The 27,595-nt window shown below is 42.3% G+C and overlaps 1 protein-coding gene across 10 annotated transcripts in view; it reads left to right on the top strand.

Annotated features, from left to right (window-relative positions):
• wge (winged eye) overlaps window positions 1–27,595 on the top strand; it is a 113,185-nt gene that overhangs the window by 9,079 nt on the left and 76,511 nt on the right. Inside the window, exon 1 of one of the 10 annotated variants that reach the window (XM_043434087.1) lies at window positions 2,003–2,029. The exons of the other annotated variants lie outside the window; for them this stretch is intronic. The gene's annotated coding sequence lies outside the window, so the exon portion shown is untranslated. Of the gene's footprint in view, window positions 1–2,002; window positions 2,030–27,595 lie in introns of those variants that run through there. 10 annotated transcript variants of the gene reach the window in all.

Here is a 27,595-nt window from a genome sequence, read left to right as displayed (position 1 = left end):
GCGCGGCTCCGCGCTCCCTGGGAGCAGTAACAACGGAGCATTAGTTTCGTACACTTTTCACAGTACTCAAGGAAGTTGAGGCCGTACACTCATCTTTTTTACCCAAAAAAGTTATGACCTGTACCTTTCAAAAGTTAGGCCAGTTCACGGTTTGGCAATGTTGCATACACTTTAAAAACTAGTTGGGAAAAAAAAGACGAAAAACTGGTGAAAGCTCGGTCGAAAACACGTATATGGTGACGATCCTAGCTCGAAAAATTCCTAATAAATCTGAAAAAAATTGAGATTGTTCAGCAAGCCTTGCCCACGTTGCCCGAAAAATTTCACAATTTTAGTATCATTAACGGAGATATCTACTGAATGTTATTTGGCCCAAATTGTTATCGATTTATCTCAGCAACGACGCTCCCAAATTGTCTGAAAATTTGACTAATTTTCTTTGACACTTCACTTTATAAGATGCAATCGGTTTAAAAGCGACGACATCATTTTCTTTCTAATGCCTCAACTTCCTTGAGCGAGGCAGTGGAAGCACGTGACATTTTTTATGGGTCGAAGAAATGATTGTTTGAAATTGAATGCGTTCGAGCCGAGGACTGTTATATTTGGAAGCTCGGAAGTCACGTGAGTCCCAATCGCGATGTTTCTTTGAAACGATCATCGTGCAGAGATGAATTTTTCACGCAGCCTCCGAGTCTGGGCGCAGGGAGTTGTTGAACTCTTTTTTAATGCTTCACGAGCGAGGGTTAAAAATTCACTGAGAAGTCGCGCGCACGAATTTTACATCGAATTCTTGTACGATATGAGGACTCGAGGACGAAACGCTCGTTCGTAGTGGAACGAGGTTTTAGCATTACTTGTCCGGAAATGTTGAAAAAACTTGAAGAATCTGTGCAATCCTCGCACGCGGACATTCTCCGTGGAAATATTGAAAAACGATAATTAATTTCAACATTTTTTACCTCAGTGGAGGTAATTTGCAACAAAAGTTGGTCGAAGCTTCTTTCTATCGATGCTGTGAAGAATATTCGCTTATTAATTCAAGGCATTCCTTTCGCATACGATTTTTCAAGTTTTTATTCTTCATCAAATGTCCGATAACCTGACCCGAAACTTGGCCAATCTATTCGCATGCACTTTTGTACTTTACTGTAATTTAAAATCAGTTATTTGTAGAATATTCAGGTTCGTGAAACGAATACCTTAAAACTCCTGAGAAGGAAGTTGTGCGAATCTCGGGAATCCATGATGGAAATATGCACGAGATGAACAGCACTCTGAAAACTAGATATTTCCAGCCCCAAATTATTTTCACATCCATGCAAACACATAAAATTTGTAAAATCGCGTGCGATATAAATCGAATGTAAAATCGCTAACTAAGCAAAATAAGTCTTCGCACGAAATAATATTTTTGAAAAAATGTCGTTCAATTTCATCGAGTAAAAAGCACTTTGCGGTACACACAAATAAATATAGAAATATTATTCCCTGTAGAAAAAAGGAGTTGGCCAATCCACAGTCGCTAAAGCCTCGCGACTCGTGCCCATCCTCGAATGGAGTCAGTAACTCTCTCGCCTATAGATATCTGCCGACTGTGTACGTGCTTCTCTTTGTTGCCACACGTGCTAGCCGCGAGCGCGATATGCCGTTTTCCCGATCGATTCTCGCGAGCACACACAAAACAGTTCGCTCCTGTCTCGTGTACGTTCGTCCGGGAATATAAGCTACAGCACAGTAGTCAAAGTTCGCTGGGATTATCGGAGGTTCTTGCATCGTACAACATACATGCGAAAATAAGAATAAAAGTGAGCCGCCCCCGCGCCGTTGTAACTATTCCAAACTCCACGGTGGCACGAAGAGCTGACGGAAATTTTGTTCTCTAACTTAAATTAAATATACCTGTATCCGGGTGCAGATAAAATTGTGGTAATTTCGAAGTGTCCTCATCATTTTTAATCCTCCGATGTCTCGTAGACTTTGTTCATTTAAATGGCTCGTGCTCTGGGTACATTTGAGGATTGCACGAGTACGTACTTAATTTATGCGAACAAACCGTCCCTGGCGACCGTTTAACGAGAATTTTTTTATCTCCCATACGTCGTCCAATATTCATATGGCTCACAATTGTTTTTTGTATGCAATTTTACTGTTTGTACCAATAACTGGCTACTTTGAATAAGTTCGTAGCGATTAAGACGCTCAAGCTTGGCTGATCGTCGGTTTTTTTTCGACGAGTACTGCGTTTTTTGCAGCTCCTCCACATTTTTATTTATCGCTATGACTGCGCGGAGTATCGAAGGACAATTCGATGGCGCGTTTCAAAATGTTTCAATACGATATTCCTGCTCCTAGCACCGGAATCAATGCATCAACGACTTTTTTGTTTCAAACATTCTCTGGGTTTGCTTTTATCTTATCATTGATTCGGCTGAAATTTCTTAAATTTGTTCCTAGTGCAACGCGAAGCCATGCACATTATATTTGGCATCTGGCATTATTTGTTTACAATTTTGTCCTTGAGCAATCGTGCTTTTCATAAAAGCACGATTGTACCAAACGTTTGTCTGTTGCAACATTCGCTCTTCTTCAGCGCTCTAAATCCTCGGAGTTTTTGATAATTCGGATTTGGCGCGATACAAATATCTTCGAAAAGATTTAAAAATTTTAGTTTCACCCCTCCCCAAAATTGTAATGCTGTGAGTCGACTCGCTAGAACTTCGTTGTGACCAGTGCTCCCGTAGAATAAACATCTCTATTTGAGAAACACCACCGCGTAATTCGTCTCACCATTTTGCTACGTCTCCACAATAGAAAGTCACACCACATCGAGCATTTCAGGCAAGTTACGTTAATAACGAATAATAAAATTTTATATTTTATTGTGGATAAAGCAATGTATATCATTACAAGTTCAAAATTCAATCCGCTCTGGGATTTTGTACGAGGACGGAGCAAGCAACTTGAAACATGAATTTCTCACTTTAGAGGATGGATCGGCGAGAGAGGTAGCTGCTATTTCAAAGTCGAAATTCTTTAAGACGGTTTGACCGATTAAAAAAGGCTCTGTTAGCCGATCTTTGTCATCGGTTCTGCCTGTCGGAGACTTTCGATTGCGAAAATTCAAAGTGAGGTTAGTCGACTGATCCATATTGTTTTTTTAAACTAAAAAATGTAATAAGGGAATTCAATCGTCACTGGGAAATGAATGAATGAAATTGAGTAAACGAAACATTTTTGTTGAGGTGCGTTTCGTCATCTGATCTCTAATTATGTATAAAAATGTGATGGAGGGACGATAATAGTGGCAGGAATTATCGTAGCTGCGAATTTACTGCATTACTATATTTGACAAGATAAAAAATGTCACTTAATGTGTAAAAAGGAATGATAAACGAATGTTGTTACGAAAGGATATGGGAGCGAGAAAAAGGAGGAGTTTCTACAATGTTTTAAAACTCGAAATTGGCGTAAAAGTGAGTTATCACGTTGACATTAAATGGACAAGGAAATACTCTCATTTCCTTCACTGCAAGAACGTTAATTACACGTAATTAATTTCCTGCTTTCGGATGTAGAGAAACTTTTCAATCGTGTTCACAGAGTGTATTATTGGAACAACTTCACTCCCGAGCTTTCAGGAAGTGGCTTCGAGCCATCCAATCGACATTGTTGGAAGCGTTTGATTTCGAAAAAAAACGTTCTCCCTGGCTGCGCGTCAATTGGTAACGATGCGGGCGAACCGGAGAGCTTTTCATTGACAATTTAGTCCGTTTCGGGCTCATTTATTTCACTTGGTACACCAGATCTATGTTTAATTCGCTGGTATTTGGGAAAAGTGCGATAGAGAAAGAGAAAAATTAGAAAAAGTCTCAATTACTTTGGCTCGGGCGTAAATAAATAAATGACCGAGCGAATCGACGCCTACCTATTTGGCTATTCGGAACCGAAGAAGAACCAAGAGAAAGGGGAAAGACCAATTGTTGGAGATTGACCGAGAGGCACAGTCGAGACGAAGACCGAGCGAGAGAGAGCGAAAGGGAAGAAGCAGGGGATCCACAGGGTTAAAGATTAGACGAGTATAGGATTATCGAGATTAAAGAGTTCGAGAAGGACAGGACCAATGGAAAACGAGAGACGAGAGCCTGTGGACAAGTTGCCACGGGGATTGGTAGAATTTTTGGCGTAGCTCTGTGACGATTGGCGGAACCGGTTATTTCTGGCACAAAGGAGCAACGAAAGGTACGAGAAAGAGAAGAAGAAGAAGAAGAAGAAGAAGAAGGCGAAAAGAAGAGATTACACGTTCAGCGAGCGCTGGCAAACAAAAGGGCGAAATTCACACGACTCAGCTCGAGAGACTGCGGCTCTTTGGTCTTTTAGCGTGTGAGCGCGCGGTCGATACAGATGAAGAGGGAAGAGAACGAGCGGCAAGAACTACCCCGGGCTGTGGCTTCGTCGTGATGAAGAAAGAGAGAGGGGACTCGGAGAGGAGAGAAAGCGAGAACGCGAAAGAAAGAGTTCCTTCTTTCTCGTCCTCAGCATTTTCTTCACTCTCAAGAGCCTTCGAACGAGCGCGCTTGCGGGTCTGAGCAAAGCCTTCACAATCGCGTTGCTAAGAACCCTCCCTGAGGTTCAACTTCTTATATTCCTAGCCCCGAATTGCTGATGTGTGCGGCCACGTTGTCTCGCTTCTTCGTTCCTTTTCTCTTCGCATACACGCTCGCATGCTCACACTGCCTCGCTTACACGGACACTCGAATCCTCGGGCCCGCCACTTTTCGCAGGTACCTGTGTATACCTAAGCATAGAAATATGTCTGCTGGGGACCGAGGAAAGGGCGTAATCCACGTGACCCAAAGATCTACGGTCAAGTTCTCTCCCCCCTCGCTATAGCAAACGATGAATACTTACGTTCGTGTACGTACGTACGACGCTGAAGTTTGCAACGTTCGAGTCCAACGGAATGGAGGAAAAAAACATTCGTAATTCGATAATTATTTATTTCACGGGGTATCGGTGCAGGGTGAAAAACTACAAATAGCAAAGTCGGCAGGAAACGAAATTGCAGAGTTACTGGAATTACTGGAGGCCTTTTTACATCATTTCGTTGGACTCCAACGCTGCAAACTTCAGCGTCATCGTCCCAATGTTCCAAGAAGCCCTGATAAAAGCTGTACGAGGATCTTGGCGAAAAAGAACGACGCTGAAGTTCGCAACGTTGAGGTCCTATTAAATGAACGAAAAAAACATTTATAATTGACCAATTTTTTATTTCACGAAGCATCGGTGTAGGTTGAATTGCTACGAATTGCAAATTCGCGGCAGAGAACGAAATTGAAGAATTACTGGAATTATTGGAGAGTTTTTTTATATCGTTTCGTTGGACTCCAACGTTGCAAACTTCAGCGTCATGAAAAAGACTTGTCATTTGGATTAAACAGAGAAAAATTATGACGAAATTTTGATTAAATAAGAGAAAGATATTAGTGAAAAAGCGCAAGAGAAAAAGTGACTCCAACGTTGCAAACTTCAGCGTCATACTTGCGTCTGGACTCGCGTAGGTGGTTGGATGCGTACAAGAACTCAAATACACTCATACACTGCTGTATGCCTGTGTTGATTATAGATCGGTTCGCCTTGTTGTCCCCGACTTGGCATCGAAGCAATGCACCAAGAAGCAGCCCTCTCTGTCTCTCCTTGCCTCCCTCCACCGATGAAAAACCCACGCAGTAAAATCGTCCAGGAAGTTTTTGGGCCATGGGCGCGGGGGGGGGGGGGGGGCTTTCGGAAGAGCAATAGAGCCGAGGAGGAATAGGGCCGAGCGGCTATAAAATACCCGGTTGGACTAGCCAACTCGTTGGCAAGTTTATATGGCCGCAGATGAAGGCAGTATCATGGATATTCCAGTCGCCGAGTCTATATTTTTCCGTACACACAGGCTCGTTGTTCTCAAATGTTAAATCGGGGCCTCAGGATCCGCCCTGGCTTCTCTAACGAGCCTCCGAGAATCGCGAGGCCTCGCATTTGTTGGATTAACTGTTTACTTCAAATTCGTCTCACTTCAGCACGCTCCGAGCGGTAGAATTCTTATTTAACGAACTCAAAAGAGAGGTTCGATTGCTGTGCTTCGTTTCTTATTGATTGAAGTATGGAGTTTAATTGGAGGCAGTAATTTTCGGAAATTTGCATGTCGAAAGTGGCAGCGAAATAGCTGCCGGGAAGAAGCAAGTCCCGCCCTTAACAGGGCGAGGAAGTTGGCACGCTGCGTCGAAAAGAAACCTTGACGCATTTCGCACTTTTACGGATGATCTCATAAATCGAGAGAAATATTAAAGGAAAGGAACACAAAAAGGAAGTACAAGGAGGTACGCGAACGGTCGCGCGTCAGGTCGTTGCGAAAATGTTCACGTTTATGTACGAGTTATACATTTAGGGAACGAGTAGTGAAGTTAGCTCGCGAGCTGGCAGTATAAAACAGAGCGGACCGGCTCAGCCGGGCTTCGGAGGATCGCTCGGAAGTGCAAGACCACACAGGCACGGATGAATGCATTTATTTGCTTGGATACGGTCGCACGGAATGACCGAAACGACCAGCAATCCTACCTGCCACTCGATACAAGTTGTTGCAGAGTTTAACGGGATCAATGACTTTTATAAGGCTTGTAAACACACTTTTAGCTGTTTCGTTTGCGCGGACTATTCTCGTTTGTCACGCTAATCGCTGGTGCGGTGTAACGAGCTACTTTTTTTAGAGCCAAGTCGAAACGTGCATCAAAATCATCAAATTCATTTGCCGTGGAAGCTGGTCGACGAAGAAAAGTCGAAATTTCTCGTAAGGCAAGATCGAATGATCGAATGCATACAAAGCGGCTACCGTCTCATCGATATCCTCGCGATACATTTCGCAACGAAGCTCTCTAGAACTTGGAAAATCACGTGAGACATTTCTTTTTTCTCCTTCCCATTGGAAAGCCTTGGCTAGAGCAGCGTGTGCATAATTTTAGAGGGAACGACGAGTGTAATGGAGAAAAAAATCTCGGCTGCTCGTCCTTCACTCCGGAGGACCTCTCGTCGTATGTTCGCGAATCGAATTCCCGCCGCGCGAGCAGGGGGATCAGACGAGATCCTCTTGATATCCGCGTTCCACGATACGTAACCTCGTTAGAATGGGAGGAAAAGGGAAGGGAAAGAGAGAGAGAGAGCGAGGAGGAGAGGAGAGATCGGGACGAAAATACAGGAGAATATACGTGTATGTGGGACTCGAGTACGGATAGAGGATGGAATTTTGTGAAGAGCACAGAATTGTCGGTGGTGGTCGATACGTGATGTGCATAGGACGCCCTCAAACTCCATTTTATTACGCCATACAGCCAGAGCAGAAGTGCCTGCGTGATGCAATTCTTGTCATCGTCCTCTCTCTTTTTTTCTATCCTCTTTTTCGTAGTGTCGAAACCTCTGAAGGGTTTCAATGTTTCGAATACTTGGGGAAAACGCCAATTCCGAGAGCTCTGTGGGGTCCAGTATGTTGGGTGTCTGCAAGATGAGAACTGACGTCGGGCAGGAGGCCTAAAAATGACTGGTTACATGCTCGAATGCAGGTTGCTCGTTTTTCGTACTCGAAGTTGGTACTTTGAAAAAAATGGAATTTTCATAGAGCGTTGTGGCCACGAAAAGTCTTCGGTGTACATTCAACGAGTGCCATTTTTTGCTTCAACTCGTAATTTTAATACGAATCCAGTAGATAGCTGAGCTGATATTTTTATCGCTGTTTCGCGTGTGCTAAAACAGTCGGGAATAACTCATACTTATTTAGAAGGTATCAAGCCAGGGCGCCGAGTAATTTACGGTTCTTTTCAGGGAGTTATAATCGTACGGAGTAATAAGATATCATTGTCTCGAACACACTTCCTTTCTCTGCCACAAGTACTTGACAGTGTCCACGTACATTATCGTGACGCTGAGTCAGATAATGCAGTGAAATTTCCAGTCAAATTCTCCTTGATCTCAATTAATTTTAAATTGTCAACTACTCTAATATTTTTATGTGAAGTGTACAATTGTGTGGCTGAAATTTGTCTCAAGCTTTTTCAATTGTGTTTTAAATCCGTCATTATCCTCGTCGAATTTTTCCTCTGTGAAACGAGTATCCGGAAAGTTTTGAGCTCTTCATCACTCGATAACTCGACACTTGGATTTTCAACGGTCTTGCGGGTCCCCCGTCGTAAGTGATATTTATTGAAGGTAAATGATGACTGTTGCAAAATTCTGTCACCCCTGTGCTCGATTCCTGAGGACACTGAAGTTTGCAACGTTGGAGTCCAATTAAATGAACGAACAAAATATTTGTAATTCGCCAATTTTTTATTTCACGAAGTATTGCGGTGCAGGCTGAAAAACTATAAATTGAAAATTCGACGGAGAACGAAATTGGAGAATTACTGAAGTTATTGGAGAGTTTTTTTTAGAGCATTTCGTTGAACTCCAACGTTGCAAACTGCAGCGTCGTATTCACAATTCGTTGTTTTTCTACCTGCACCGATACTTCGTGAAATATGGTTAATCACAAATGTTTTTTTCGTTCATTTCGTTGGACTCCAACGTCGCAAACTCCAGCGTCGTGATTCCAGGTCTTCGAGATCATTCGCCACCGTTTCCTTATCATTTTTATCGACATTCCATACACACCAGAATTATAACAAATTACAAATCCTTTCGAGCGAATCGTGTCGATTAAAAGTCAGCTACAATTGTAACAAAAACGTTGTTATTGTCTCAAGTAAGCTTTTCTTGCTCGAAATGGATATTCGGATATCCAGCACTGCTTCCTTACCCGTTTTGACCCTATTCGTCGAATAACAGCGCGTTATACCTCCCTTTCACAAAGGAGCGCGGTAACGCCCGCTCACGCACGCTACAGTACGCTGCTTATATGTAATGTTATGAGTACGTCAAGGGACCGTAAAACTGCGACGCGCGTTGACGCCTTTTCCCATGACTCTTCCTGCGTCGAACGTTATTGCCGGCACACACTATGTACCATTATCACCTTCTCGCATGGATGGACACTCGTCTCGAAATTGCCTCCTGTTAGGGTCCCCAGAACTTCTCGTTCTTTGTCCCTTTGGGCTCCGCACTTAACGACGTTTGCGTCGATGTACGTTGGGAATAGGAATTTGTTGTTTCAGTAAAGATTCGAAGATCGAATCAGCGGATTTTTTCAAACTAAATTATACTTTTCAATTTACTACTTTCGTCGATGCAAGCAGTACTTATAGCTGAGCGAGTTTATTGCGTGTGTGGATTCGTGAAGTTTCGGTTGTGTGCGCTCGAATCGGTGCGATTTAGAAATTGGCGGACGTGCGAACTTCTGTAATTTGGGTGTCGAACTTTACTGTCCGAACGATTCTCTCAGCGTTTTGAATTCCGTATTCCCATTATGATATATTGCAGATCGCGAGAGTTTTTCGAAATTGCTGCCCATTATACGCGTTTCATCATTTCTTGATTATTTTTTAAAACTCGTTAGTAGTTGAGCGAGGCGTCGTATATGGATCGCTGCCGTCATGTAGACTCAAACTGAAATATCGATAGAAATGGACTCGTCGTGGATGTCGTCGAGTTGGAACGCGGAGACGGCAATTATCAATTTTGCTCAAATTAATTTCTTCCTCGGTCTTCCAACATGACGCTGAAGTGTTCGCAGCGTTGCATTCTAACGAAATGAACGAAAAAAACATTTGTTATTCACCAATTTTTTATTTTACGAATCATTTTCCTGCTTGAAAAGCTACAAATTGCAAATTATTTATCGCATTCATTTATTTTGTTGAATAATCCAACGTTGCAAACTTTAACAGGCTTTTCTTCCGATCTCTTTCAAACACATTAGGAATCTTCCGGTGCTTCAAGATATCCTTCGAAAGTTTCTCTCGCTTGAATTCTCCGGCCGGCCTTGACCTTCGAGTCTCAAGCTGGCCGTATGGCAAAAATTACGTAACGGTGTACACCTATATCGTGTATGTTACAACGATATTCATTTATTACCGATACTTTCAAACGTTCATACATAGTTATAGCCGTGTCACACACTAAGGCAAAAGTTGCCCGAACTATAGCGAAGTTTAACACCGGCGTATATCGACAGCTGCGCACGGAACTGTAGGTTATTAGTTGACGTCCTCGTGCACCGGTAAGCAGATTTTTTTTTAAATATGGAAATACTAGCTGCGCGCCCACGGGCTCCGCCCGCAGCGTACACTTTTTTCTCTTGTTTTTCACATTGTTTTTCAGTTTTCTTTCAAAAGAATAACAAAAAATCCTCGTTTTTTTTTTTTTTTTCAAACGGTGCATGCTTCTATTGAAGCTGCTGTAAATTTTCTTCTGTAAACAATTGTAACCTCAGCTGCGTATTGCACCATGGAAGCAGGTTTCGAAATAAATGGCACAAAGTTTAAGGAGGGTGGATCGTGACGATACAATGCTGCCATGCTAAACCATGTTAAAAACGTGATAAATTTCAAAATGATAAGAATTTAATAAAATTTGGCAAATGTATTCTTTAAAAATGTATAAGACAATATAAATTTTTTTAGATTTTTCTACCACTAGCTCTCGAGTAATTGAACACTAAAGTTGACGTGTATAAGCGTAGAGTTAACATATATACAGTTACACATCTCGTGCATAAGAGCTTCGAGCTTTAACGCTCAATTATTCGACAACCATGTGGTAAAAAAATTTGAAAAAAATTGTATTTGTATACTTGATGCCAAAGAATGTTATGACCAAGTTTGATCAAATTCTGATTATTTTTATTTCGTGATCCACCCTCCTTAAGCAGAGACATTGTGTATTTTATTCAATGAACTTTACTCTGAGACCTTTTTCTTGATCGGTATATTCGTTTTATAAAAAAAATTATGAGGCTGCGAGCACGCTCTCATGTGTATTGTTTAATATCAAGTTTTATTACTTTGCCGATGGATTATTTTTGCTCATATTCCAATAAGCCGAAGCTCATTTTTTTCGTTATTCATTCCTCTTCAAACGAGTTGTTGAATTATTCGATAATCGGTACGATTCGGTGTCTGGATGAGTTATCGAATGTGAATATTGCACGAAACGGTTGAACGATTGTTTTTTATTGCTCTTATCCAACGAAATATCGAAATTTACTTGAATCGCCAAACCCACTAAATGCACATGATGGAAATTCAGATTTTTCTCTTCACATATAACGAACGTGCATGCGTTTTTTGCCCGTTTCCAATGTCATCGAATAACTGATAAATTCGACAGGCAAAAGAGACTTTTTCTCAACTTGATTTCCGAATTTTTTCGAATAGCGTTACACGAAATGACGAATCACAGGCGTAATCGAACGACAGAAACGTTTCACTGGCAAACATCCGAATCACGCTGTTGGGCTTTAAGGAGGGAGCATTATCAAATAGTTTGGCCCTCGTCGAGTCAACCAGGCGAGGCGTGTAGTGGAAAAAAGTTGAATTTGAGAACCGCTGGTTCATCCAACGTGCGGGAATCGCTTCTGCAGCGTCTCTTGCTCCGACCGTCGATCATTTCGGGCACATAAGAGGTCCCTCTTTCTTTTCCTCTCGCACTCCGAAAGAGAGACCGGTCTCGCACTCGCTATTCATCTCTCTTTTCCTCTTTCGGATCTTCCCTCCCAGTTTTTAGACTGGAAGAGCCCAGCGAGGAGAGAGAGAGAGACAAGGAGCCTGGCTTACATTAAGATTGGTTAAGGAGGGGAGGAGGAGACGTCCACCAGAAGGCGGAGGGTTGTGAACGCTCGTCAGGGTGCCTAATACGCCCACGAATGGCTTTTGGCCCCGGCGGCTCTTACTTGGACGTCGATCAATTCAAGACACGATTACATGTGTATAATACACACGCTCATATTTATACATGTGCCTGTACTCGGATACCTCTCTGTATACGTTATTTATATCACATCTATGGAAGTAGACGTAGAAGCCAGCATAAGAGAACAGGAGAAAAAACCGTCTTGTAGACGAGGCCAGAGCAAGAAAGCTATGAACGCAAAGTCGTTTGACTTGGGTAAGATCGACTCTGTGTATGCTCCAAAAGCAAACTGGAGGGAGAAACTATCGAGCAAGGTTCGATAAGCCGCACGGGACATTGATAAACCTCCAAACTTGTATTCCCGCGCATTTTTGGAGCTTCCGAGCAGGCCAAACCTTGCGACTGTCTCCTCTCTCGTTTTCGTCTTGCCTTCGCGTTCTCGGTCAAGTGGCTCATTAAGTTGCAACTAACGTCGGAGCAATTAATCTGAAATGGCGTTTGGCAAGGTGAACCGAGTCCGTGTACTCGTTCTCTCGCTGGCTCTTCTTCGTCCCACCGCGCGTTCTTTCTCCGTTTCTCTATCTGTCTATCTTGCCGCTGTTCGTTATTCCGATTGGAGTGGTTTGTATAGGGTATCTTATATCGCAGAAGCAGACAGTTTCGCGGCGGGATACGAGACTGAAGATACGCAGCGGAAAGTGCCTTTTCGCCTGGCACTGGCGGCTCCAAGTGAATTCGTATTTCCTTCAGCTCGCCTCCTAGCTTGTAGAGCTTCTGTCTCCGGTTGAATAATTCGTCTGGGCTCAGTAAAATCTATGTCTGCGCCCTAATTGCAGTTGTCCCGCTGACAACACCTGCTCATTCTCTTGACAGTGCGACAACGCGAATAAGGTGCTTTTTTAGCTGAGCTTCCTACGGGGGCGGACGAGCATTCCGCTCGTGGAGCAGTGGCAGGATAAAATGGTCGTCACTCGGGCCACGGCGGGTCGAAGGGTCACACTCGCCATTGGGTGGGAAGCGTTTGGAAGCGTTTAAAGTCCACCGTGAAATTCTTCATTTGCTTAGGAACCGCCGGCGCACGCATGCAGCACGCACCTGAGAAGGTGCTGGCTGTATCGCGATGGCGATTGAAGAAAACACGGGACACGGTTAAGGAGTATGAAAAAAACGGTACAACTAAGAAAAGGAAGAATTGAGAAGCCAATAAGTGGTCGGTGGTTATCGATTCATCCTTTCCCCCTCGCTCCCTCCTTGCCGCCGCGCCGCTTCTCACTTCCGTCCTTGTTTCGGCTTTCCGTAACTCGGCAGAGGGGTACGGATCCTTAGATGCTTTTCGTTCTGCTAGGAAGGAAGCCTCGAGGCTGCGGCTTGCCGCTGGTCACTCGAGAGAGTCCTTTATTTCGGCAGGTCCCTCGCGAGCTCTGCTCGCACGCCTTCGGGTTTTACTCGAGCTTTTTGTCCCTCCGGTAGTCCCGGGAGTAGCAGCTAATTCTCCGGTGTGTTATGTTCGCCTTCACCCCCTTCCATCGCTGCTTCTTCCTCCTTCTTTTTCTTTTCTTCCTCTTCATTTGTGCCCCGTGCCCTCAACGAAATACACAACATTCGCGCTCCGAATAATCCGCAATCGCGGTTTTTTTCAACACCTTCGTCCGCGCCTACTTCCTCTCGTTTTCGTCGCCGCAAACAGCCGGGAAATCGGGAAAAACACGCGTGGCCAACGAAAATAGAACTCTCCGCAGCAAAAGAGGAGCTTAGCGACTTGGTTTGAACGACAACGATGTCGGTGGAGGCTATTGAACAAAAAACACTCAACGACGCACACGTGTCTCTCTTCACCAGCGAGCGAGAGCCCGTGAAAAAGCCTCAAAGACTGAGGAAAGAGGGAGGACCCTCTTGCCGCTTCGCAGGCCAACTTCCATTTTTTTACATCTCGTTTCTTATAAACCTTTCGCGCGTCGTAGCGCCCTCGTGGGGATGCAAACAGATGGTCTTGCCGTCGTCGATTTTCTATTCACGGCTACGCGTTTCTTCGCTATCATTATCACCGTCATCATCATCAATCATGATCGTTCATTATCGCTACTATCCCGTAACTATATCGCCCGGCGAATAAGAAATTTATACATCGACGCCTCACTTGTATAACGCGTAATCTCTGTGGATGCTCACGTGTAAATGTAATGTTGCTCTGTGTGTGAACGTAAAACGTGTGTATAATTTCGAACGGCCGAGAATTTCGCTCGTGTCCTGAAAAAACGAGAAATCTCTGACGATAAATAATTCCTGCGGATATAACCAACAGAAATTGAGGCTACATTCTCAGAAATTTATCTCGTATTGATTTCTCAAAGTCTCAAGGCACTTTTTAACTTGGCTCAAGTACAGAAATTAAAGCCTCATTACACCCTCGAGGCACTCATGTACGTCGAGATCAATTTCTAGCTGACACGAAGAATGTACGAGCGATATGATAAAGATAAATACTTTAGCTCTTCTCTGCATAATAAGGACCATTAGAAAGAGTGTTGTTTCGGACTCGTAGAGACGAAGGATTTTACTCATTTTTATGAATAAGAAAATTATTGAAACTAAGAAAAATATGAAAATGAGGAAATACTCGAAACTGGCTGAAAATATACGACGCCGAAGTTCGCAACGTTCGAGTCCAACGAAATGAACGATTAAAATATTTGTAATTCAGCCATTTTTTATTTCACGAAGTATCAGTGCAGGTTGAAAAACTACGAATTGCTGATTCGGCAGGGAACGAATTTGGGGGTTTTTTGGATCATTTTGTTGGACTCCATCCTTGCAAACTTCTGCGTCATAAGATTTTTTCATTCATTGCATTCTTACATTTGTTTTTACGAGTCTTGTTATCGATGTTTGTCCAGCGATTCAGCATCAGGGAAAATTGTTGGTGACTGAATGTAACGTTATTCTGAATAAATCAAAATTTATGAAATCATCGGGATAAATGGAAAACCGCTGTTTGTACATGAAAAATCGTTGTTCAGGGTTTACTCTTATTTATTTGAATAAATTGTGCCCTTTTTCGAGATGTATTAGCAAAGATTCTTATTCTCCTACATTCAGGATTTGTCAAAACCCAAATTGAGTTGTCACGTATATTTTGAAGGAGCACCTGTCATTGTGACGTTTTAGAATAGAATAAGTTCATAGACACAATCCCAGTTGAACTTTGTCACGACGTGCGAGCTACGTGCATAGCAAACCAATGAGAATCGCGGAAAAGTGGCCACAAAACTGCTACTTCATACATTATACTCACGAACTTCGCTTTCTTGACGAGAGTGCATATATTAATCGTGAATTTCATATATGGGAGGAAATTTGAGATGAAAGAAAAATGGAAACAAATTCAAAATTGAATTTTCTTCTGCCTCGTTCTCACCAAATTCCTTCTTGTGGATAAAACGCAAAATAATTTTTAAAAATTTTCATTTTTCATCGTTTTTTTATTCCTTCATTCATTTCCAGTGTCACGAATCATCTAATTTATATTCCTTTTCGTTACTATTTGTCGAACCGAACAGTCGAATGTGAACAAATGTTCGCGTGATCAATTAAATGTTCAAAGTACAAGTAGCGCCCCGCTAACGCCTTAAAATATTAGGGACGAGACAGGAAAATAATTTGGCTCTACTTTAGAGATTTACGTTTCCAAATGTTTTGAGTTCGAAGCCCAACAGAATGCTGCCAGTTCAAATCCCACGGTCAGCTTCCCCAGACGGATTTTATGGGATTTTCGCTTCCGATTTTCGTACGCAATTCGTCAAAAGCCTAGTTAACTTGAACGCGTCGAGATTTCCGGGGATTTCGTGCGTTAATATTTTTCGAGTATTCTACTGAACCAAACTGCTTGAAGATTAACGTTTTCAGAGTTTCGGCTCCACTCTAATATGTGTTATCATGTTATACATATATTTCATGATATGCCTGTCAGATATGGTTTTACGAGAAAACTAAAATAGCATTTTAGGAGTCCGGAGACAAGAGAATCAACGCGCGGTCCTCGTGTTACCAGCGTTACATCAACTAATTAGCAATTACGAGGCTAACGCACCGGTCGCGACTCGGCCGTTCGGTTATACCGAGTAATAATTAATCAGGAAGAGTTCTTTCGAGCGTGAGTGAACGCGCGCGCGGATTAAAGTTCACGAAGGCGAGACGAACCGAAAGAACTGAATATGTGTGCGGCGTACATACATATGCATACGTAAACGAGCGTATATAACCGTCAGTTGATTTCGAAGTCTAAAAATCCCTCTCGGTCGCCTAAGCCCAGATAAATGTATTATCTATTTCACTTTTAATCTTCCTACATCTCGATAAAATTGTAATCAACCTCGCACATTCACATCTGACTTTTTTCGTCATCAGGATTTCCCTAAAAGTTTGATAAAACTCTCGCAATCTCAGATTTTACATTAAAGTTTATACGAAAACTAGAAATTATCGTCGATCGAAAGAACTGTTTTAGTCACGAATCCTGATACGTTATGACGAGCATCAATTTTTTCGTATGGAGGGTGGAAATAAAATCGTCCAAATACCTCAAATTTTGCTTCGATTTTTGAAAAATTTCTCAAACTTTCTATGTTTTTTTTATTATATTTTTTAAATTTTAATAATAATATTTAGTTGGAAGATATTTTTTCGATGGTTCCGAAAAGCTCAGAGGAAAAAATGGTGAACGGATAATTTTTTCGTAAGCTCGTATACATTATTCTTCCTGGTGATATTTACGTTGCTCTCACTCTCATCATTTGCTACGTCCGAGGATACGAAAACGGAGCTTCAGTCCCGGTGGGACCGGAGCCGATAAACTTACGTGTAACTATGCTAAAAATAGTCGAATCAGCAAAAACGATGGTGCAGCAATGGACTTTTGGTTCTCCTGTTTTCGCTCCAACTCCCAAAAGCACATTAGCTGATACCATTGAACCATTTTAAAATTAGGTATTTTTAATGGATCGACTAATATAGCGTTGGGTGTCCCGTCGATTTATGGCTTCAGCGATCTCCTCAGTGACCTCGCACGGGGACAATACTTGGACGGGTGACCGTTTAGCCGACACGGGCTCGCGCATCAATTACTAAGCGGGAGGCATTTTCGTCGAGTTTTCGATGCCCTCGACCAGCTCGAGCTCAGTTAAAATATGCTCGTTTTTATCGGCTTGATTTTCCGTAGTTTCCATTGGCTCCCTTGCTCATGCCATACACTGGTGCGTTAGGAGAGTCGCGGTGGGCAACACTCCCTAGAGAGTCTCGCAGGAACGGGCACAGGACCGCGGTGAGGGGGAGGAAGAGCGGGGTCGAAGCGCAAAAACCCGGAAGTATATTACGCAGCAATAATGAAAATAAAATATTTCCAAACGATTCTGAATAAAATTCCTTTGGAGCAATCCAGTTCGTGGTTCCCAAATATTGTGAGGAGAGAATCAAATAATTTTATATTTTGACAACTCTATATTAGCAATCGATAACCACTGCTTTTGACAGATTGAACAACTAGGTCAAGCAACTAACATTAAGGGTGTACTGGCGCGAGGGCTGTTTTTAGATTCTAATTTTTTTATGTCTTACAATCCAAGATTTCTTTTGTATACCTGTGAAATTTCAAGACCCCTTATCGACTGTTTGGTTGAAATATTAACAGTCGAAAAGTACTGAAATTAACATGTCGCTCATGACCACGATGACTTACGGGCCCCTCCAATCATCTTCAACTCAACATTTGTTATATTTCTAAATTAGATGTCGAATATTAAAAACATTACTTATATGAATCGAATTGGAAGTGACAGCTGTACTTTTTAGGATTATATATGATGATCTCTGATCTAACCTGTCAACTGACTACGTTCAACTTTGTCAAACGTTGCCTTTTCGCAATGTACTATCGCGAATCATGTGAAAGACTCGGAATGAAATACATGTTTTGCAATGAGCTCAACTTGAACAGTATTTACGATTAAAAATTAAAACAACGCTTTTTTACTTATATTTTGCTAAATATGAATGACCGGGCTAATTCTTTTAAGGTGTAGTTCATGCACGAAACGATTTTCTTAAGAAGTCTTGAAATTTACTCAGAGTTTAAATGGGTAGTCGACTGACACGCATATCAAATTTTAAAGGATTCGTCTTATTCTTTATTTCTTCATATAACGAATGAACGCTTCTTACGAAAAAGTACATAATAAAATTACGTATATAATGAAGGTCTGGAAAAATTGAACAAAATTGTTAATGAGCACTCCTATGACCTCGCATTTGTTTATTTCGACATTTTGTTTCTTCTTGGCTTGGGCCACTGCTGTCTTTTTATTAATACTTTTTTCTTGGTCCATTTCCCTTTGTGTTTTCCCTTTGCCCTCTCTAATGTTATTTTTGACATAAAAAACTATAGTATTTTAGCCAGGAACGAATGAAATTCCCCGATTAATAAATGGCTTCTAATTTAATTCGCCAAAAGATAAGTTGAAAAAATGTATTTACAATTTCGAATTAATAACCCTGTCATTAATTTAAAGTGATAATATCTTTAAGGAGTTTCGGTACAGAAGTCAAAATATTAAGAAATTGATCAAATTTGGTGATAATGTTCTTCAACATCGAGTGCGAAAACACAAATATTTTCAAAATTTTCTTCTACCTAGTTATCGAGTAATTACGCATTAAAGCAGATTTCTTATACCCGGAATGTATACTTATATATATGTAAACGCTATGCTTATACACGTGAACTTTAGTGATCAATTACTCGATAACTGTGTAGAAGAAAAATCTTAAAAAATTTGTATAGTCAAATTTGGCACTAAAGAATATGTTCACCAAATTTTATAAAATTCTAAACTTTTTGAAATTTTTTATGTTTATAGCATGGTTTAGCATGGCAACATTGTATCGCCTGTACCGAAACTCCTTAATGAGGAAGTAAAAATCGTTCTAATTTAGAGACTCATAGAATACGATCCTTCGGGCATATGATCTACCTTAAAAAAATATGGAAAGACTGTCAACCGTCTACTGCGCCGCACATGTACATCCTTAATGATAAAAGTGATCGTAAGTGCTCCATGAAATGTTCATGTTCATATTCAATGTGGATTTTCAGGCATCGTTTGTGTCCCAGATCCAAAAACTTCTTCCCTATAGTCTCGACTCCAGTTATTCAAACTAGTCTCATTGTCAGACGGTTTCGTACTCAAAATTCGGCGCATTGGTCTAGAATTCATTCGGTGTAAAACTTTCAACAAATTATTCAAACGTTTACACTTCCCGTCCGTACATTTAAGTATATACACATAGATATATTTAAGCAAGTTTTATCGATACGTCGTTCGATCGTGTCCTTTTCCTCTGGTCTTACCTTTCAACCTTTCTATATCCCGCGCCCGAGATATATCATATATATATACGAGAGGAGAGCTACGTTCTAGCTTCCGGAGTAACATCGTGCACGCCCGGTGGATCTTACGGGCCGATAAACGCTATACCGCCCCAGGCGTCTCCGGGCGAGCACGATGCCATCTCCAGGGCGCCGGAGCACGGACGCCGCGCGCCTTTATACACGCATCCACTACATTGTATGTAATCGTACATGTTTACGTACTTCTACAAACACATTTCATGTGTCGATAGCTCGCGCTTAAAAAAGTCTCATCGAAGATGAGATCGCGTGTCATTTACGCCCTTTCCGGCTGAAGCAGAAGCGCCCATATCTTTGTATACAGCGGAGAATGCACGTTGCATCTATGTGCCCTGCCTGTACGCCGGCACACGATCGCCGCTCGTCGCCTTCCGACGATAATGTATACGCGCACCCCGGCACACCACACCGTGGCCACAGAACAGGGGAGCAGCTCTTTCAGAGCTCGATCGAGCCCGCTCCTTTTTTCTCTTTCGCTCTTCCTTTGCTCTCCCTCCCGGTCTCTCGCTCTGCAACCCGATGCGCTTGGTATGCCGAGCTAGCGCGACTGTGCACTATCACGAAATTTTATACTTCGTTCTGTCTCTCTTTCTCTCTCTCTCTCTCTCTCTCTCTCACTCGCCGTCTCTGTTCGCTTTCTATCGCTGGAATCTTCTTGTGCGCTACGTTTTGTCTCACGCTTCGATTAATTAGATATTTTTCTTCTCCTAAAGCAGCCTGAACGGCGGAGGGCAACGGAGGGAGCGAGTGTTCAGGGCCAATGTGATTTTAAAAAATTGTATTTCCACGATTTTTTCGGCTCCTCGAGATCTCCTGTCTTAAATTCCATGTTTATTTTTTGTTTGATCGACTCCGCATTCTATTTCTGCAATCCATTCTAAATCTTTTCTAGACTAAATCTTCTTGGCAAACGATACTCGTTTATCGGTTCTCTGGAGCTCGATTGTATTTACTTTCACGACAATTATCGAAATTCATGGTCGCTTTATCCGACTCAATTTTGACCTTGAATACCATAAAATTATCGCTAAATCATCTGTTTCAAGTTACGAGGAAGGTGCAATGCATTCTATTTATGATCTTCACATTTCTTAACGAACAAAATAATCGACCCTCATTACCCTACGTCTTATGGCACCGTCCCACTCGCCCAGTCTCTTCCTTAACACAGATTCTTTCCCTCATTCTATCTGCGTGCATCCCACTCAATGTATCTTTCTCTTCACCCCCTTCATTCCATCTTTCTTCCACGTCCATCTCTGCCTCCCTGTTTCTCTGCGGCGGTTTCTTGTACAGCGTCGTTTGCGTCGGTCTTCTCGTCCCCTGCGCATATACCCTGCTTTGCTCCTGCTCGTTTGCCGTAAAAGGGGTTGCTCCGAGAGTCCACAAGGGAGAAAAATGCGAAAGAGTGTGGAAGATAAAGCGGGAGTAAGTTTGTTCACTCGCTCTCTCTCTCTCCTTCTCCTGCTCATTTTTTGTTCCTTCTTTCTCTTCTTCTGCTGTCTTTCCTCTGCGCATCTCTCTCCCGTTGATGGGACGTACAATATCTTTCCTTTTTTTAATTTCTCTATAATCAACGGCTCACCGCGAGTGCTCCGCCAGGACAAAATATATTCTTTTCCCGCTCGTATAATCTCTCGTTATTTTATTTTTTATCTTCCTCTTTCTCGCCACTTGGCCAATTAAGCCGAATGGCGCAACGCACGCCCGAGGACTAATATAACCTAGTTGCGCGCCCGCTGACTCTCCGCTGTTTTCTTATCTAAGATCGAGGGGGGAAAGCGCGTTTGGCGTGCGAAAAACCGCGTGCCTGGAGCATTCTACTCCTCTCCTTGTGTGCTCATACATTACACACGTCCAATGTATTCTTATGGTACTTCATAGACTGCTGTACACACGTGAGCCACGCTGAGAAACGAAGTGGACTGAGCCCTGCGCTTTTACACACTGGGACGTGGTCCACTTCGCTCCTTACTGCCTCGCATGTGAGCTCTCCATACGCCGGCAACTACGCTACAAAAATGCCTCAGTGCGCTTCCTTTTTTCCTGGAAAATTCCGGTGGACGAAGCCTGCTCGTGAAATCATCGCGTTTAATTACGTGCATAGATGAGAAAGATCGCGTTCTCATTGCTCTCTCACAATGCTCGAATTATCGGTAATACAGGACGAGCAGCTCTTAACGATCTTCATTTTACTCCGTGCGTCGTTCGTCCTTCGTATAAAATGAAGGGAATTATGATTTTCATCAGCCGCGCCTTTCCGAATTCACAGACGATGGAGCAAGTGTGAAAATTTCCAAGGATCCTGAAGCTAGAGAACTGGCACTCCAAGGCTTTTTCATCCATTCTTCATCTACCGAGAATCCAACTGCTTTTCAAACGTTTTATAAACGCTTCGTATAGCTAGGCGGAGTCCGGATTCGAGCAATGGATCGCGCGTGGATAAATTGTTGAAGCAAATAGCGCGAGCACTTTCCAGGACCTGCTCCGAGATGTAATGGCAGTAACGTGGGCTCTCAAATTGGTTTAAACTGAATCGAAGTACCGCTAGGGAACCTCGTACCGCAAGAGTTTTAGCTTACGAGCTCCCATACAATTCGAGTATTCGTGGCTTCAAACAAAGTTTGATTGAAAGTACTGGGTCCATATTAAAACTCGTTAAACAAAATGGATGAGGGGATTTCCCCGTTCTAGCTTCGCAACTGGATTTCTCTTGGGTTGCATGAAAAATTTTGACGTTGAAACTTCCGAATTTCATTAAAATGTTGAAACATCGATGGGCTCATTGGATAATACATCTTCGAGGAACATTGACATTCGCAAAAATCTGCTTGACTTCGATTTTTCAAAAAAGTCTCGTTTTCAGTCAAATGAACTACAAAATAACTTATTTTATAATTTACAGCAAAGTAAACAGAGTGCATGCGAATAGATTGGCAAAATTTCAGATCAGGCTATCGAAGATTTAATGAAGAATTAAAACTCCATCATTATTCAATAATTTACAAACTAAATATCTCGAAATTCCTGGTATAAAAAAAAAAAATATAAAGAATTCATAGCTTCCATGAAAATCAAAGTTTATCGGATGTTATAAGCAGAGGCTTTTCGTATATAACCCCGACTTCTCAGAGGTTAAAAATCAGTCCAAATTTCGAGAGCCCCATCCTTGACCGCCAAAAAATACGGCCCTGCGAAAGGAGTACCTTAATAATAAACGCAATTGACATGAGAAGCGTACCAAGTAATTGGCCCAAACGACATCCAGCCAAACGAGGCTTCTTTCAAGCTCAAAGATAAATCAAAAGATTCTCAAAATATCTTCGCGATCGAACGGTCATTAACTCGAAGCGTTAAATCTTCATAAGACGAATTTTATTCCCACACGAGGCGTTTACGCAGTCTTCGTCTGATTTCTATCGAATTTTTCCATGCTCCGGCCTCACCGCCGCAGGTAAAGGGCACAAACGTTTACACACACACCCACTCACACACGAATCATATAGTCCATAATGTCCAAAGGTATGTTGCACACACGCATCTGAAGAAAGATACGACCGCCTGTGTTTCAAACCGCGCAATGGCACAGTAGCGATGACGTTCCGATAAGGGTTAAAAACAACCCTTCCTACCTCTTTCCTTCTACATCGAGTGTACATGAACAGCGTGTGGAACGATCACCCACCGGACGGGGTGGTAAGTGTGCCCAGGGGTTGCCACTCGCTGCTCCTTTTAAGGCGCTCCTCGCACCGCCTCCTTACACGCATCTTATATAGACATATATCCTTTGTACATGTAACGCATTTGCCCCCATACCCGATGCCTGCTTGTCTCTGTAATGCACAAACCCACGTATGCTCATTATTTTCGATCGCAAAGTGTCTAAATAAGCGCTTTCAGGCTGCAGGGTCTACGTCGCGTGCACTTTGGTCACACAGTTCACTATGCCTGGCTAAGAAGAGCACCACGCGATGCAAGTGAGCAAAAAATCTACATTTTATCGTGTCTTTTGGAATGAGTTCAATCATCGTTGACTCTATGCCAGATCGGTCGATATATTTATGACGCCGAAGTTACAACGTTGGAGTACAACGAACGATGTGTGTAAAAAAAGCCTCGAATAATTCGAGTAATTCTACAATTTTCTTCCATGCCGAATTTGCAATTCGTTGTTTTTCAAGCTGCACCGCGATACTTGGTGGAATAACAAATTGGCGAATTACAAATGTTTTTTTCGTTCAATTCGTTGGACTCCAACGCTGCAAACTTCAGCGTCGTCGATATTTCATCGATCTTTTCAATACATCTTTTCGAAATAATTGCAATGGAATGAGTTTTTTAGTTGAAAATTTGGCGTATAGACAAGTTGCTGCGCTTAGTTCCCTGCAGTGGAAAATTAGTGAATATAACATTTCGTTCATTTCAGTAAGTTCAAACCCCACTAAATTTTCTGCCCCGCACAAACAATTACGAATCTTTTTTCATCGATTATCTTTTCTCCGTTATCGAGACCGAGTGCGCCAATTGTCTTCGTTTCTTTAAGGCTTCGCGAGTTTTCTAACATTATCTCTTTCGTTCCGAGGTTTGCAGCGACCATAAAATGAGAACGATTTCGATGCTTTTTCTAATGACGAACTAATTTATCGCTCATATTTATGCGGGACGAGAATTAAAAGATCATTTCGTCGTAAACCGTTGAAAGGGAATTATACTTCATATTTTTGTACACAGCAATGATTGTGGATGATTAAGTGACTAACTTAAGCATCTGTAAAGGATAACAAACATTATCTAGGGAAAGTAATTGCAGGCTTCGGCACTGGCAGGCCAAATTCTCAAGCGGTTCTGCCGGAATCGTTGGCCATTTCTGAACGTTTATTACTCTGACGAAGTAATAGATTCGAACAGATAAGACTTGAGAAATCATTTCGCCAATCGATCTAGTTCTTTCCTTGGTCATCAAGTGAAAGTAATTGTGCTGCTCTTGTATCTAGTTCTGTATCTGATTTTAAGGTTACGATCGGAACGAAAGATTTTTTAAATTCTAGATCGTATAAACGCATGCAAGCAGCAACAAAATTTTTTTCAGACGAGACAAAATAGTTTGTCAATACAGAAACAAGTTATCGATTAAGGCAGCAAAGCTTTGGTGCAGTTACCGAGTTCATGTTAAGGCAACAAAACACCATTGAAATGAACTTTTTGAACAAATCCTCATTGAAAGCACGCCTAAGCAGATGAATAATTGAGCTTGTCCATCCACGAGGAATTTTGTTGATTTAGTTGAGTAAACTAAATACTACGCTGGCCACAAGAAAATTTTTCTCGATTTAGTAAATTTTCTTCCAACAAAATGGATGCGGTTCAGAGACCAATTTTTTCCCCAGTGCGGTAGGACCGACGACGCGTGAACTTTTCTCTCCTAAAACTTGAAAAATTCGTCACGCCGCAGTCACGATTCGAATCTCCATGCCGAGTTGGGCACCCTTTGGATGTCCTCGTCCCAAAAATTACAAATTCATGAGAAGTGGCTTCGAATAGAACGCGATGATCGAAATAGTGCGTCCTGGAAATGTAGGTTGACGCGCAGGACAAACGATGCGACTATAAAGATAATTGTGCTTTGGTTCAACTTCGATTGGTCAAATCCTCATCCAATTATGCCGTCTCGTCGTTATAATTAAATTCGTTAAAAGTGGAATACGTGGAACTCGGGCGTATTCATGAGTCGTCGTTCCAGTATTGAAAAATTTCGCTGACACTGAAAATGTTCAGCATTCGTGAGCAATGGTTCGTCGTGGACCGGGGGTCGAAATCGAACGGGACGCGATGAGATTTTGGCTCCAACGCTTTGCCTGCGCAGTGTCAGGAATGCTCCAATATTCCAACAGAATTCAACGTAACTCGATAAATACTTAGTTTTATTCTTTCCTTCCAACGGTCTGCTAAGTACGGAAAATGTGATGGACTTTTCGTCTCCTATTTTTTTACCGAGAATATTCATAGAGCTTCTTTCGAAGCAGAGCTTAAAACGTGAATTTGGCCGCAGGCGAAAGCCGCGTTGACAAATGAAGTGGATACGAAAGTGAAGCTGAAGCACTAACCCCGGGAGAAATTGTAGTGCTTCGTACGTCAGCGATACACATCGAGGTCGCGCGCCGTCTCGTCGGCGAACTTCCCAACTTCGAGCTTTGGGAGAATGACGCTGAAGTTTGCAACGTTGAAGTCCAACGAAATTATCTAAAAAAACTCTCGAATAATTGCAGTAATTCTTCAATTTCGTTCTCTGCCGAATTTGCAATTCGTAGCAATTCAACCTGCACCGATGCTTCGTGAAATAAAAAATTGGTCAATTATAAATGTTTTTTTCGTTAATTTCATTGGACTCAAACGTTGCAAACTTCAGCGTCGTTCGGGAGATATCAAGGCGGAATTAACGACACTGAGGTCTGCGGGAACACTCGCGAAAAACGACGCGCGAGTAAGTGTTCTTACCAGCTGCAAAAGTGGATCGAGCGCGTTATTTTTTCTCGATATCTTTTCCCTCGATAAAATTTATTTCCAAAAATCTGAAAAAACGCTAGCGGGCTCCTTGGCTCCGGTACTTCGTATTTCGGTCAACCCGCGTATTAAAAACGTGCAAAACTTGCCATTTCGATCGGGCGGATCGATATTGAACCTGCGGATCTGACGGTACGTATAAAAACGACAATCGACGTTTACGTCGAGCAAGTGATTTCCGGCCAGTCGAAAATATCGACTTTTACAACTGAATTTCGCAAAGTTTTCCAAATTTTTATTTCTCTACTAAAAATTCTCAATTTCTCTGCCGCCCCAGCACGATTTCAGATGCCAAATCATTCCGTCGATTCATTTGATTCGAATCAACGATTTCATGTACGCTTGTTGTTTTTTTAAATAATTCAAAAGCATATCTGAGTACACGGAGCAATTTAAGGAATTTCGGAGAACGCGCCAAGCCAGCACGTAAGTTCGATAGGGGGTTTGGAATGATCGTCTCAATTACAGGCGTTGGGCCTAGAAAAGAATCGTTGCTTCCAATCGCTCCTCCCCCCCCCCCCCCCCTCTCGCATCCCCCAAGGGAAATTGTACTCGTATAAGTTTTGCGTATCATCTGCGCGCGTCAACAGTGAAGAATAACACACAAAGTGCGAAGGAATAAGAGCGACGGAGGGAAGCCAATGGGAGAAAATGAGAGTGTCGACGAAGAGGAAAAGAAATAGAAAAAAATAACAGAGATGAAAAGCGATGGGTAGAGATGGTCGTTGGGAGAGGGAGAAAAATAAAAAAAAAACAAAACGAAAAAGAAAGAAAGAAAGAAAGAAAGACGGATAGAGAGACGTGTGCGAAGAGAACGGATGGACACGCACAGAGCAACGCGTGCGTATAATACGCGCGCATTCCTACAGCATGGAATCACCGCGCGCCCGTTGTGTGCGCGCTCACGCAACTCTTCGCTCTCTGTATTTGTATGTCCACACATATAATCAAATACTCTGCTGGGCCTGCATGTATGTCGTACTTAAATACTCTGAAATGGTATAGTTAGGTATACACACTCCTTAATATATCTATATATTATATAATGGATAAAAAGAAGAGCGTGGCAGCCCTTTCCTCGGGTATTATCCCCAGCGTTTGCTCTCTCCTTCTTTCAGCCTCTCTTTGTCGTGAACGCATTCTCTTTTTATTTGTCTCTACACTCTCTGTGCTTCGTCAGGCGTTTAGCGATAAGCGATCCGAAACGACGACCGAATTGCTGCGGTGCTGGTGGTGCTGCTGCTACTGCAAGTGTCGCATCGAGATATCTCCGGTAGTGAGACGCATGACGAGCGCATAACGAGCCTGATGATTTACGAATTCAACGAAAATGGAACTCGTAATCGGCCACAGATTGCAAAACTTTCCTATTCTCGAGATAAATTTCTTTGATTCGGAAGAATTTTATTGCTTTATTGAAACTATACTTGATTCGCAGCTAGTGAACTCATGGGAAATGGACCCGTGGATTTTGAGCATTGAATTATCGTTGACTATAATTCACGATGGGTTTTCGAGCATCGAAAAGTTTTTTTGAAAGGTATTGATGAATTCTACTCCATCAATTGTAGTGATGCTCCTCCGGGCTTGTGTTGCTCCGACAATTGAAGTCTTGGACCGCATTTTTCTTCGAGATTCGATCCGGAGAACAAAACAAGTAGACCCTCATTAAAATAGAATCGGGATTCCGAGACTCATAGCTCTCGAAAATGAAATGGGAGGTGATTTTGCCGGACTTCACGGCGCTCGTTCATT

This window comes from Venturia canescens, chromosome 1 (genome assembly GCF_019457755.1).
Source record: "Venturia canescens isolate UGA chromosome 1, ASM1945775v1, whole genome shotgun sequence".
NCBI lineage: Eukaryota > Metazoa > Arthropoda > Insecta > Hymenoptera > Ichneumonidae > Venturia > Venturia canescens.
This window is presented reverse-complemented; position numbering and strand designations above follow the sequence as displayed.